Raw genomic sequence first — 15,279 nt, 5'->3', positions numbered from 1 at the left:
CTTCAATATAGACTTAACAAAAGTCACTTCCACTGACACAGTATTAATCATAGCAGTTCTTTCTACTCATAACCGCAAAGATTATTGATCTAAATATGCCTGTTTATCTCAGAAACCAAGAACAAGCAAGCAACGGCACTCTTACTACACAAACACCTGTGATTCATATTCAGTGACAGTGGTGGGACAAAGGGCCTCCCAAGTACTTCACAGCAGGGACAGTGATCTCATTTCCTGGCAGGCTATCTGCAACCCTCTGTGTGCTAAATAGATAGGTTTTTCTCAGAGAGAAATTTACAAAATAAGCTAACCAGAGGAAGAGGTACATTACATGAGTATGCGTGGCCAATGTTTAGAACTGCCACGGTTCATTTTGAAAAATAATAAAGTCTCTTTCTTGTGACTAACCAAAATGTCATAAAGTAGTGAGCAAGCTTTTGAGTCCACAAGAATTCTTCATAGGGTCAAATGTTGGATAAAGCTGAGTGCCAGCTATTTAAGTCATCACGTTTACACTGGCCAACAAACTTACTTACTTACTTACTTACTTATTTATTTTATTTGTGTCCCGACCTTATGCCGTAGATTTCAGGGCAGTTCACAACATAAAGGTACAAGATAAAAACACAAAAATCATAATAAAACCAGGAAAAAATGCCTACAAACCAATAGCCCCCTCCCCACACTCATCAGAAGGGGCACTGCTATGGGGACTGCTATGAAGAGTGCCTGTGTTTTAGAATTTACCGCTTTGTTGCAAAGTAACATATTAAAATGGTGTGTGTTGGTTTTACTGACCATTAATTTCTATTTCTTTTTGGATAATTCTATATTCTACTATTTTTGATTTTATTAAATGTTATTGGGCATGTGCTTTTAGAATTATTTAGATTCATTGTTGCTTTATATTTTGGCTTTAAGCTTTGCATATTTTATATTTGTTATATATTTTCAGTTCTGTAAATCACCCTGGATGATGATGATCACCGTATTTTTCGCTCTATAGGACGCACTTTCCCCCCTCCAAAAATTAAGGGGAAATGTGTGTGTGTCCTATGGAGCGAATGCAGGCTCCTTGGGTTCAGCAATAGCAACGCGAAGCCTCCGAAGTGCAGAGGGAGCGCTCCCTCCGCGCTCCAGAGGCTTTGCTTTGCTTTCGCTGAAGCCTGGAGAGCGAGAGGGGTCAGTGCGCACCTCTCACTCTCCAGGCTTCAGTGATAGCTGCCTGAAGCTTTTGGAGCACAGCGGGAACATGGAGGTGGTGGGGACTTAGTAGCTTCATGGGCACCAGGGGAAGACGTGAGGACAACATCACACCAACGATTGTCATGCTGGTGACTGCTGATGTAGATTCTTCTCCCTTCCCTTTTTAAAAAAAACCTAAAAATTCATTCAGTTGAGTAGCAACTGTTTGTACAATTTACTCACTAGAGCTTTCTGGACCTTGATATTACTCCCCCTATTAGCAAAACAGGAGTCCTACATGCAGGCATGCTGAAGTGGAAGGAGAAAAGAGCTAAGATGGGTTCTGAGTCTTGTAAACTGTAGAGACTACAACTGTTTGAAAAAAGACCAGGTTTTGTTGTCATTTTAAAAAGAGAACAAGGCCACACTCCATACCTAAACAAAACTCCACAGGGATAAAGGACTGCAGATGTGCTCTGTCATCATGGTGAATGTTGGCAGCAAAGAGTATCACACAGGTGCACATCCATATCCTTTGGGAGTTGGCAGTTAGACTGAAGAGATGCCAGCCCCCTTCTGCCAGCTTCTGTTCAGCCTTAAGTCCAAGGGTGGAGGGAGTATATGCACCCTTAGAAATGCCTGCCTTGACTCAGTTCTGCTTCCATATGATTCTCTAAGCTGAAAGGCTGCTTCCTTCCCTATAGACCAGTGGTGGCGAACCTTTGGCACGCATGCCAGAGGCGGCACTCAGAGCCCTCTCTGTGGGCACACACGCCATTGTCAAAGCAGGGCTGTTGCTGGGGGTTGGCAAAGTGGCCGGCCGCTTCCCCCCCATGCCGCTGCATGAGGGAAACGCTCCCTAGAGTGTGCACTGCCCACAGCATCGTCGGGGGTAGTAGCGCACCCACCAACCAGCTGGCATGGGTATCTGGGTGAGAGAGAGAGAGCGCACACACAAAGGGACACACGTGCAACTCGCTCGCCACACCTCCTGATCCGGGCTGGGAGGGAGGAGCGCCGCCCCTGGTCTAGGCGGACGGCGTTCTCCGTCTCCTCGGGGCTCCTAAAAGATCGAGCAAGAGATTCTCTGTGGCGATAGTGCAGGTGATTGGTGGCTGTGTCAAGGGCTGTTTTCAATTAGCTGCCATTGTGGCAATTGGGCAGTTGATTTGCGACTTTTGGCAGCGAGTGTAGAGATGACTGGTGTCTTCCGCACTTGTGCGATTGTAAGCATCTGTGCGGCTGGTGAGCAATTTTCAGCAACCCCCCCAAAAAGCTCAACAACTTTGGGAAATCGCCCCCCCCCTACAGCTGAACAACTCTGGGCAATCCCCCCCCACTCAAAAGCTCTTAGTACATCAGTGACCAAAATTGTGGAATCTTCTGGATTCATAACTACTTTTGATGGCTCATAACTACTTTTTTTGGAGTAATACCAGTGCTTTTTTTCTGTGGGGACGCAGGGAGATGCATACCCTAAACATTTTGTGAATTTAACGGGAGAAGAAATTCACTGTATTTATTTCCCCCGATGGTGATTTTCTTGAGTCAAAATGAGAGTATTCCTAAACATTTTTTAAAGAAAAAAAGCACCGAGTTATACCATAAAATTATATATCAATGGAAAGGGTTACATTAACCCTAATGTATGAGTTGCCTTTTTCTAAACTAAAACCTCAGTATTCAGGTTAAATTGCCATGTTGGCACTTTGTGATAAATAAATGGGTTTTGGGTTGCAGTTTCAGCACTTGGTCTTTAAAAGGTTCGCCACCAGTGCTATAGACCCTCTCAGGTGCTGAGATCAGCAGAGGGGGCCCTCTTGTTAGTTCCTCCACTCTCAAAGTCTGGGAGGCAGGTAGCAACCCAGGAAAACATTTTCTCTGTGGCATCCCTTAAGCTATGGAACTCCCCACACTTTCAGAGAATGCTGAAGATTTACCTCTTTACCCTGAGTATATTGTATATAGTGCATATTCCTTTAACAAAATAACTGGTTTCCTCTTAGAGATTCTACCCTCATCTACACAGGACCACAGGTTTGGAAGGGATGCATGGACACCATCCAGACTGACCCCCCCCCCCAAAAAAACCCCTTATAACACTGGAACACTGCTCATGCACCTGAGTGGAAGTTTTGGATTTCGGCAAGTCCCTGCTGAGGCACTCAGAAAACCTGGCAGTGCTACTCAGGGCATGGGATGTGGATATCTGTGAGCAGCAAGAAAGTTCTTCAACAATGTAGTAGATTTTGTTCTCACCCTAATCCTTCATGGTTTAGTCTACTCTGTGCTATAGAAGTGAAGGGGAAGGCAGAGGCATTTAAAAGGGCAACCATACAATGGCTTTCATTCAGATGCTGAGAGAGTTAACTCTGCCCCTTAAGCAGTTAATGCTTAAACCATTTTAATGCTATACTAATTGTTTCACATCAGAGGGTAAGACATAAATTATAACCCATTGGGCTTTAATTGCATGTTCTTACATTGTTGCTAATTATCCTTTATTCCTGAAAAAGAGAGCTTTAGAATGTTTAATTTTGGATTCCAAGAAATAAAAGGTACTTCCAAAGAGGTTATTCTTATCAGATGTGTGCTGCATCTACATTTGAATATTTTCAGGAAATTTCAGTCCATTCTCAAACTAGGACTTTGCTTGCCTTGACCTCAGTGCTGAATTTTTCAAAATATACGCTGTTAAGAGTTTGCAATGAAACTATATTCAACGTGTAGATTCCTTTTCTTGTCCTGTGATCCTAGCTGTTTGTATGTGGAGATGGCTTCAGATACTCAGTGCTGCAGGGCATACTCTTAGAAATGCTCTTCACATTTCCTACTCCAGGGACAAATGTAACTTCTGCATGGTCTGAAGGCAAAGCAGTCTCACATTTTGGAAGGTGGATGGTGTGGAGCTTTGCAGGGCATCCATGTACAACACAATGTGTAGTCTGGAACAGAGGAGATGGAAACTGTTAATCCTTCAAAGGTCCTAAGGAGTTTTATCTGGTCACTGCCAGCTCAGCCTCTTCCAGATAGTCTCTGGATCAGGGGTAGGCAACCTAAGGCCCGGTGGCCGGATGCGGCCCAATTGCCTTCTCAATCCAGCCCGTGGACGGTCCGGGAATCAGTGTGTTTTTACATGAGTAGAATGTGTGCTTTTATTTAAAATGCATCTCTAGGTTATTTGTGGGGCATAGGAATTCATTCATTTTTTTTTTCAAAATATAATCCAGCCCACCACATGGTCTGAGGGACAGTGGACCAGCCCACGGCTGAAAAAGGTTGCCGACCCCTGCTCTGGATCATTGTTTGCTGCCGGATCTTCTGAGTAGACCCTTCCTCCTAAGTAGACCCTTGGTGATCTAATGTAGAGTGAGCTGAATCAACTTTCAAAAATGAAGGGTGCTAAAAAGGTATAATGTGACTTGGGAATTCAAAGATATTTTGGTTAAATTAATATTATTTAGTTTTGCTTGGTAAGTAACATTTGTGTAAAACTGCATAGAAAGCATTAAAAATGATTGCCAGGTACTTGCTATTATTAGTAGCATTAGCATTAACACCTGACATTTTCAGAAGCTAAGATTTAAATTATTTGGTTTTCTGAAAGCAATTTATGTGCTTCTTAATCCAAATGTTGTCCAGTCACAAAAATAACAGCGCGGCTGATGGTCAGGGATGATGGGAGCTGTAGTCTAACAACTCCTGGAGGGGCCACAGGTTCGCTATCATTAATACAGACAACATGCACAACTTGTGATACATTTGGGACAGAAGGAAAACAACAAATCAATTCTAATAGAAGGGGATAAAAGCTCACATATTAACACCCCCCTTCAAATAAGCATCCCCAGAAATATACCAAACAACTCATGGTAAAAACTGTCAAAAGGCAGTAAGTTGAGCTGCAAAGGTCTGACAGCAGTGCTCTCCCCCCCCCCTTTCTTTTTTCTTATGGTGAAAGAGCCTCTTTCTCCAATGAAAGGAACATAATCACTCTTCAAGGGTGAGGCATTTAATTTATTCCACAGGGATTCGTTTCAATCCTTTTCGAAAGCTAATCTCTGCTTTGAATTCCTGGTGTTTGCCATTGAGGAAGGGCACACGTAAGAGCCTGCTCAAACCTCCCTTCCCCTTTAAAGCCATGTCTGAAAAAGATTATTTTCCTCCTGCAGCTCCATTTTTGATTTGGTCTGAGTCAAATCGCTGGATGACCCTGGGAATAGCTGGCTTCACTGACAGAGCTTTTCCTGAGTCTGCTGACATCCTTTCTGATGTGGTAAATAAGTCACAGGAACCATAAAAACCAAGGGCTTGGTTTTTTGTTTTGTTTTTCTGCTTTAACACATGGGCCACATTTAGAGTTCATCTCATCCAGGGGAAAATTTAAGCACAGAACACGGACAAGACACCTTTTTTAAAAATCCACCCTGATCTGCCCCTGGGATATCCCATTTGCCCTCCCCATCATTGAGGCAAGAACAGTGGAGGGGCAACAGTTGCTCCTGCACTTGTTGGGAGGGGGCTTCAGATGGTGGACTACTCTCTCTGCCCACAGACTTCAAAATCCTATGTCCTCTGGGGTGCCCTTCTAGGATTGCACTCAAAGCATGCATAGAATACTTTATTATTTCAGGACGGTACATATTCACAAGAACATTAAAAGAGTTCTACTGGATCAGGCCATCAGGCCACAGACCCATTTACTCCAGCTTCCTTTTCTCACAGTGGCCAACCAGCTGTCTATGGAAAGCCCTGAGGCTGGCTTGAGTGCAACAGTACTCTCCCCGTGTGTGATTCCTAGCAACTGGTATTCACTGGTTTCCAATAGTAGAGGTAGAACGTAACCGCCATGGCTAGTAGCCATTGATAGCCTCATCCTCCATGAATTTACCTAATCCTCTTTTAAAGCTACCCATCTTGGTGGCCATTCCCAACAATGAATTCCTTAGTTTAAATATGTGTGTTATGTGGTGAAGTACTTTAGTTTTGTCCTGATTCTTCCAACATTCAGCTTTGTGGAATGGCTCAAAGTTCGAGATTTATGGAAGAAAAACTATCCACTTTCTCTAAACCATGCATTTATTTCCCTTTATCATGCCCCACCCCTTATTTGCCTTTTTTTCTCTCCACCACCACTATTTTCCAATATAACAAAACTGCAACAATAAGAACTGAGTCTAAATGCATGATACAATTACCACTGGGTGCATTACGTACATTAACCGTGCAATATTATTTCAGACACACTCTTTGTTTTTTAAAAAATAACACTCCAATTAATAACAAATCAAATCTTGCTACACATAATACAAATAATAAAGCCAATTATACATTCCAAATTATATAATTTAAAGGGACTTCCCATGTTCTGGCTGGTCAGGAGAAAATCTCATAATCATAAAGTATCATAAATCCGATATCTGATCTTATCCTTTATCTTATCATAACAGTCACTGGTATGCGACTTTCAATTGTATTTAACAAATCCATATGTATATTAGCATGCAAGAGGAATTTTATTTATTCTTCCTGTTGTTTTCATCAGATGTTTTTGGTGCAGTCCCCCTCAGAGGTCCCTTTTCATTCCATGATCTTATCTTCCAGGACTCTGAGCTGTCTTCCAGCTTTCCTTTGTCTATCAAAATTTAAAATACAACAATCCTTCAAATCTTTTAATGAACTGGTGTTTTTCAAATCCGAATAAGGGTCTTCCATAGGGGGCAATGCCATAAGGTATATTTCACAGTTAGTAATTGTTTGGTTCCTGAAAAATCCAAGCTTTGCTCCCCCCGGGCCCTAGGGGAAGCTTGCAAAGATCAAAGATTCACCTTCACTTTGATATTAATCCATATACGACAAGAATCCATGCAAGCAAATGTAGTTTCTTATGTGAAATATTCCCCAGTTGTAATCCATCGGTTGTGTTCAACCCCTGTAGAGAGGCCCTTTCTTTTTCTAATGCACCACCATTTACGCCATTTTATCGTTCCAAGCCGAAAGTATATCTACTCATGTTTTTGTACAAAGTCCTTTCATATCTTGCCAGTTCCAATTAGAGCCCTCCACAGAGGGCCACACCATAAAGCATCAAATTCTCAAGTTTTTGTACAGTTCCTCTTGCATTCTGTTTAGTTAATTAAATCTTTCTTAGTGAGGCTTGCCAACTCATGAAGTAATAAGTATAGAAAAGAAACAGATGCTCACCTCACATAAATCGTAGCAAAATGACGAAAATCCTTTCCAGATCAGAACCTTAAAACTTCTTTCCATAGCACGCCTGTTTCAGGGTCCGAATTCAAATATTTTTTAAGGAACAGGAATACTCTCTCTCATGGTGCCAGCAATGGAGAGTTTCCAATTTGTGCAGTGCTAAACACCCAGCATCCCTGCCCCTGCATTCCATTGTAGTGAGCAGCAGATGAGAAGTCCCCCCCCCCGCCCTGGGGGGTTGCCAGGGATAATTACCCCCATATTATTCCTAATAAATTGCATGACTGGAGTCCGGTGCTATGGGAAAGCTGCCAAACGCCATGGCGATCGCACCAGAAGCCATTTCAGACACACTCTTAAGCACATTGGTAGTTAATATAGCTCCTGCACTGATGGGTTTGGGTTGTCAGTGAGAGAATTTTTATTTCCATCCCTTATATATGAGAAAAAGAAAAACCAGGTTTCACCCAAAGTTTCTCTCTTTGCAATACCTTTTATCATCCTTCTATGTCTATTGAGGTGTTCAGAGATAACCACAACCCACTCATTGCTGAACCATATTTCTAGTGGCTGTTCAGCCTCGGATTTCCAAAAACATGCCAGCAGGTGGCTGTCATCAGGGGAAAAATGAGTCTATGCCAGGTATTGAAATCTGGGTTTTTATTTAGTGAAAGTAGGACTAGTGCTAGAGATACGTTGCAGGCCCTCCAAGTGTCCCTATTTGCCAGGGACATCTCTGATTTAGAGAAGCTGTCTGGGTTTCTGATTTGATCCCGAAATGTCCCACTTTTCCTTAGGATGCCGCCATTTTCATTGGAGAAAATAGTAAAATTATCATTATGGAATGGGACGTCTCTATTTTCCTTGGATAAATGTTGGAGGGTATGAAGTTTTTAGTGATCTTGGAAATGGTGTCAGAAATAGTGGTCCAAAACATTCACAACTTTGTAAACAGATAAACAACTACACAACTTTCTGAAGACATCTAAAGGCAGCCCTGTATAGTTTTTAATGGTTTAATGGTTGATATTTCATTGTGTTTTTATATTATGTTGAAAGCCACCCCAAGTGGCTGGGGCAACCCAGTCAGATGGGTGGGGTATAAGCCGGGCTTTCCCCCCCAGTCAAATGAAATACCGTATTTACTCGAATCTAATGCTCATCTTTTTTGGCGAAATTACGTTGGAAAAAATAAGGTGTTCATTAGATTTGATGGCACATTTACATTTGCCAGCAAATGCTTTTTTTGGTTTCAAGGTTCTGAAAATTGAGTTGCGCATTAGATTCGATGGCACGTTAGTCTTGAGTAAATATGGTAGATAAAATCCATTTTCTGCTGCTTCTGCATTAGAAAAGAGAATTCTGGATTTTGAGTAATTTGTGACTCGGTGGAAAGCATTCAGCTGGTTGACTAGAAAGAATGAGCTTCTTTTGGGTTCTGTAGCATTAGAAGTATCATCTGCAAAGGCATCAGATGATGCCTTTAATAGAAGAATCTTCTCACAGTCAATTGCCTGGCACCTTTATCACCACTGCAAATAACAACAGTGACAGGGAGCAGTCGTGACACATGCCTCTAAGAAGGTTGATTAGATGGGCCTTAAAACCATTAACCACACTGCTTGTTCTGGTTTTCAAGCAGGACAAAATCCATCAAAGGCTGCTGTTGCAGCTGTTTTTGCAGCCATTTTCTTAGTTTTGTTCTTTTCTCCTTTTTTTTCTCCCCCCTCCCCCGCACCTTCTTCCCTCTTCAGGATCAGTGTCTTCTCCGCTGTCTTCTGCTCCTCTGTGTATTTATCTCCTTTTGGCTGAAGCTGTAACTGGTCCATTTTTGTTTTTATTTTGCTTCAAGGTGGGTGACTGCAGCTTTAGTTATTCCTTCATGTGTTATCAGCAGTTTGAAGAGGTAACCCCATCTATATTTGATTCCAGCTTCTCTGAGTGCAGCAGTGAATTCATGGAACACACATCTGTATTGCAAAGTTACAGGCTGTAGTGGGTCTTCAGGATCTCCAGAAGTCCCTCCCCAACAATGGGAGTCAGTGACTGAAGTGTAGGTGGGTTTCCACAAAGCTAGACACAGTGATAACAGCAAGAACCTTTATTGAGCTAACAGAACTGGACAATAACAGCAAAGCAACTGCTTATGTACATTTCTGAAGGCCTGGGCCACTCCGACTCTCAGTGTGATTGGCTGTCTAAACTCCCAAGCTGCAGATCATAACTTAGAGTTTAAAAACCAATGGCAGTGGCCCAAATCCTGAAATGTTCTGTGATTGGATATTATGTATTGAATTAGAACACGGGGGCTCAGAATCCTTAGTCCAGACTCAAGCTCAGGCAAACACAGACCACTGAATATATAACAATAACCCCCACATAATCAGAGATAATTCTAATGGCTGGCTTTTAAAGGATGCAATGTGAGCTACAAAATGAGCTTTTTTCACTGCCCACACTGTAGGCACAACTATGTGTTCTTAGCAGTTTTCTGTAGGCTTCAGAATGAGACTTGCACCACCTGCACTCCAGTTCTCATCCAGCCTGCTTCATAGTCTGGAGCACCTCAAAGTACCAAAGAGCCTCTCAGGCTCCAAAACACCAGCAAGGATGCCCAGGGCAGTAATGATCATGTCTGTTTCATCTCGCTATTCCACGGCAAGGGCTTCAACAGGATCACCAGTGCAACGAGAAAATCCCTCAGGACATTCAGGGACATATCAGGTGACATCAGTCTCCCAGGGCAGGCCATACCTCCCTTCAGAGCGGCACTGCCATTGTCAGTCGAAACTTAACCAGATAATGGTTTGGCCATTGTACTCCTTCTATCTTCAGTAAATCGCTCATATCACTTTGGGCAAAGATCACATCCAGAGTGTGCCCTGCCTCCTGTGTTGGACTGATGGTAATGTGAGAGAGACTTATGGTTGTCATGGAGGTCATGAAGTCTTGAGCTGGCCCATCAGCAGCCTCCACATGGAGATGGAAATCGCCCAAGATTATCATTTTATGGTCCTCCAACAATATCCCAGAGACTACCTTGGTCAGCCTGGTTAGAGATGCAACAGAGTGATCAATAGACCAGTAGCATCACTGATCTGTCTTCTGGCCCGACACCAGTGAAAGACACTCTAAGACTATCTCAAGGTCAAGAGGCTTCCTGATCAAGGAGATGGTGTCCCTGCAGACAATAGCAACTCCCTTGTTCAATCTCTTTTTGAAAACACTCAAAGTGTTTATTATCTTGTGGTGATTGGAGACAGATACTTATGCCGCCATTTAGCTCCTCAGCTAGCTCATTTGCCTTTTCTTTCTCTTCTAAAAACCTCAAGTGGTATAGCCTGGAGGTAGTTCCAGCCCTTTGTTTTTATGTATCTGAGAAGGAAAGATTAAACAATTTAAAAAGGGATATGGGGACATATTTTTGCATGTTGTGGACAAATTATGGTTATACATCATGTACTCTGGGCCCATCACTAACCTGAGGGTTCTCAGAGCCTTGTAAGGTGGAGAGCTTTAAAAGCTCTTTCTGCAGTAGGTCTTCCCTACTCTTCATTTATTTATTACTTTCCTCCACCCATGGTAAGCTGCAGTCACTTAAGTATAGTGAGTGTAAGTTGTGGGCCCGCCATATATTCAGGAGAAACTTTATTAAGGACTCCATCACAAGGCATGGTCTCCTCCACTATACAGTGGTACCTCGGGTTACAAACGCTTCGGGTTACAAACACTTCGGCTTACATACTCCGCTAACCCGGAAGTAGTACCTCAGGTTGAGAACTTTGCTCCAGGATGAGAACAGAAATCGTGCACCGGCAGCAGCAGGAGGCCCCATTAGCGAAAGCACGCCTCAGGTTAAGAACAGTTTTGGGTTGAGAATGGACTTCCAGAACGAATTAAGTTCATAACCAAAGGTACCACTGTACATTGAATAGGATTTGTTCCACTTTCTGATTTTCTTTTAGTCTGTTAAGATTTCACCCTGAGAAGTTAATAACAAATACTTCTTCTTCTTTGGTGATCACTCGTAGCCGAGTAAGATTGTCTTCCATAAACACGTTTTAACAATAAATCCAGAAGTGACTGTGGAGGCTAATTCTGGATCCACATGTCTTTCCATAGTGGGGACATTGGTTTCCAGGCAGGAGTTGATCTCAGTGTGGACTAGCCAAGCGTGCCTTCCTCTTAGGATGTTTCCCCCTTGTGTCCTGAGTTTGAGTGTCTTCAAAGCCCATGACACCTTTGGTAAAGGCTGTTCTCCAATTGGAGCACTCGCAGGCAAGTGTTTCCCAATTGTTGGTGTTTATACTACATTTTTAAAAATTTGCCTTGAGACCGTCTTTAAACCTCTTTTGTTGACCACCAGCATTAAGCTTTCCATTTTTAAGTTCGGAATAGAGTAGTTGATTTGGAAGACGATCATCAGGCATCCGCACAACATGACCAGTCCAACGAAGCTGACGTTGAAGAATCATTGCTTCAACATTGGTGATCTTTGCTTCTTCCAGTACACTGGTATTAGTTCACCTGTCTTCCCAAGTGATGTGTAATTTTTTTTGGAAACACTGTTGATGGAATCTTTCGAGGAGCTGGAGATGGCGTTTATAAGTGGTCCATGTTTCACAAGCATATAGTAAGGTTGGTAGTACAATAGCTTTGTAAACAAGCATTTTGGTTTCCCTGAGAATGTCCTGGTCCTCAAACACTCTGTACTCCAACTGGGAGAAAGCCGCACTCGCAGAGCTCAGGTGATGCTGGATTTTGGCATCAATGTCAGCCCTTGTGGAAAGATAACTGCCAGGTAGGAGAAGTGATCAAAAATTTCCAGTGTTACACCGTTGAGTTGGATTTGTGGTGCTGCAGAGGAGTTTTTTGTACTTGTTGGTGCAGCACTTGGGTTTTTTGGATGTTGAGCCATAGGCCAAGCTTTTTGTTACGGTAACCTTACTCTTAGCTTTCAGCCTGCTCAGATTAAAGAGCTTTCCATTTGTTCGATATATGAGTTCTACTCTGGTGGGGAGTTTCCCTTTGACAAAGTGTAGGATTATGGCAATGAAAATAATAGAGTTGGGGCAATAACACAACCCTGTTTAATACCTGATCCCACTGTGAATGGTTCACTTTGAGAGCCATTGTTATCTGCAATTGTTGCTGTCATATTATCATGGAGGAGCCAAATGATGTTCACAAATTTATCTGGGCAGCCAATTTTCAGAAGGACAGTCCACAGGGCATTACGATTTACAGTGTCGAAAGTCTTAGTCAGTTCAATAAACGCCATATACAGGGGTTGGTTTTGCTCTCTGCATTTTTCCTGAAGTTGTCGAGTGGTGAAAATCATGTCCACTGTCCCCCTAGAAGGCTGGAAACCATTTTGGGATTCAGGAAAGGTCACCTCTGATATTGTTAAGATGTATTCATCGCCATCCAGTGTTGGTGCATAAGCAAACCAACATAAGCCTGTTGGTTTTTGGTGAGTTTTATTTGAAGGGTTGAAAGTCACTCATTAATGCCGGTAGGGACTTCTCACAGGAGCTTCACAAGATCGTTTTTGATAGCGAAGCCTACCCCATGTATTCGACATTCTTGTTCAGATAGACATATCAATGTTAAAACGTCGCAGCTCTCTTGCAATGATGGCAGTTCTGCGTTCAGGACACTCGTTATCTGTGTTATCTAACAAAGTCCGTATATTCCATGTTCCAAAGTTCAGTTGTCTTTTACGACCACTGGGTGGTGACCCCACTGGGCATAGTAATCAAGTCAGAGAAAAAGGGAGGCAGACTTTGTTTAGGGCACCTTTTCTAGCCCATCCCCCTTTTCGGGGTGAGCGGAGTGGATCCTAAAAAGGGCTGCTCAGTCATAGATACAGCTGTCGAGCTGCTCAGCTGCCTCATTTCTTGAGTCAGAACAACTGAATCTGTATTCACTGCCCATGTGCTAGGCGCTTCCACATTTCATGATCCTGCCCCTGTTACCATTTGCTGGTTGCCATGGGACTTTTGGGATTTGGGTTTGGGATGGGTTTTTGGAAGAAGCCTGTGTATGAATTTGTTTTATTTTTGTAGATCAGTGCACACTGACCAACGCACAGTCTTCACAGTAAGACTCTGTTCCGATGGCATGAGCAGCCATGACGACCAGTAGATTCTTATCTGCTGCAGCCTTCATCCGCCTTCACAGCCGTTGTAACATATCACTTGTTATCATCCACCTCTTTTGCCATTGAGGACTTCTTGGATCATTCTTTGTCTAGCTCTTTCCCTTTGACCTTACCGCCTTGGGTGACCCTTCTGGGAGTACGAGATTCCCGACGGTTTCGCTCACAAGGTGATGATCCAGCGAGCAAGAATAACAAATACAGGAAATGTAAGGTAAAGGTAAAGGACCCCTGGACGGTTAAGTCCAGTCAAAAATGACTATGGGCTGGAGCTCTTCTCTTGCTTTCAGGCCATGGGAGCCAGTGTTTGTCTGCAGACAGCTTTCCGAGTCATGTGGCTAGCATGTGGCCAGCATGACTAAACCTCTTCTGGTGCAACGGAACACTGTGACAGAAACCAGAGTAAACGGAAACGCTATTTACCTTCCTGCCGCAATGGTACCTCTATATCTGCTTGCACTGGTATGCTTTCGAACTGCTATTTTGGCAAGAACTGGGACAGAGCAATGGGAGCTCACCCTGTCGTGTGGGTTCAAACTGCCAACCTTCTGATCAGCAAGCCCAAGAGGCTCAGTGGTTAAGACCACAGTGCCACCCGCATCCCTACACAGGATATGTAAAGAGTACCAGCAAGTTCCCTGGGTAATATAAGGCTGTAAAAGCAGTAATTGTGATATATTTATTGTGAGTGTGAAGAACTTTTGGTATGAAAGTGTTAAAAAGATGAGATACTGTGATACATTTTAAAATACAAGGCATTGCACAGATAGATAATGTTCATTCATGCAAGCATGATTCATAAGGGGATTCATCAAAGGCATGGCATATTTGAGGAAGGCTGCCAGAGTTCTGAGATGGAGATTTGAAAATGAGGGAACCACATTATTTAACCTAAATTTAATCCCCTCCCCCAATTGCAGTAGCAAATTCCCTTAAACATGCAAAACAAGCATGCAGAGGAATGGAAGCTTTATTCAGAAGGTAGAACTTATTAGTAATTTAATGAGAAGTCAGACTCCAGCTGACACATTCCTTTGGGCTTTAAGATTGAGGTCAAGCATTCTGGTGATGCGCAGAGCTGAACTACAAAGACTTTAGCTTATTCACAGATGCTTGATGATGGTCAGAGAGACAGGTACAGAAGTGAGAAGGTGGTGGTAAAGCAGACTGATAAAAACGGCCAACATGCTTTGAAGAGCAAAGGCAGAATTTGGGCCTATGAAGACCATTTTGGAGAGTGGCTGGGGAAAAAACAGCAATGTTGCCTTTGCAAGTCTTTTTTTATTTAGTGTATGCATAATAAGAGGTCTCATTTGTGCATGTTTTGCCTTCCAGAAACCATCAGCGTTCAGTAAAGTCTCACTGACTTTGCAAACAGTGAAAGGCAGTCATCTTTCTTCCTTCAGCCCCGCACCCCAAGTACTTGCAACAATAGAACTTTGTACTTTGGAGCTACTCCTGGATCCATCTTTGTTTCTGGGTTAATTTTAACATGCTAAATCCATTATCTGTCACCTATGAATTAGAAGGGGGAGTTTAGGAACTAGAAGGGGTGTCCAGGCACCCCACAAACTCATAACGCTATTATTATAATAAGCACCCTTTCTGATCACTGACATTAGGCACACTGATAAAATGGTAGTGATCAGATTTTTTTTCATAAAAAACTTAGCATTATTGCAGTCCTGTATTGCATAGTGTTGTAGTGCTATAGCACCAGCAGC

General features: G+C 42.8%; 1 long non-coding RNA gene across 6 annotated transcripts in view; it reads left to right on the top strand.

Moving 5' to 3' along the window:
- LOC309523982 overlaps window positions 1-15,279 on the top strand; it is an 84,450-nt gene that overhangs the window by 12,222 nt on the left and 56,949 nt on the right. Inside the window, exons 3-4 of one of the 6 annotated variants that reach the window (XR_014215710.1) lie at window positions 5,358-5,461; window positions 9,150-12,252. The exons of 4 other annotated variants lie outside the window; for them this stretch is intronic. This is a non-coding gene — a long non-coding RNA (uncharacterized lncRNA). Of the gene's footprint in view, window positions 1-5,357; window positions 5,462-9,149; window positions 12,253-15,279 lie in introns of those variants that run through there. One more of the 6 variants, XR_014215708.1, reaches the window with a different exon arrangement.

Source organism: Podarcis vaucheri, assembly GCF_965113315.1.
Source record: "Podarcis vaucheri genome assembly, chromosome: Z".
Taxonomy (NCBI): domain Eukaryota; kingdom Metazoa; phylum Chordata; class Lepidosauria; order Squamata; family Lacertidae; genus Podarcis; species Podarcis vaucheri.
This window is presented reverse-complemented; position numbering and strand designations above follow the sequence as displayed.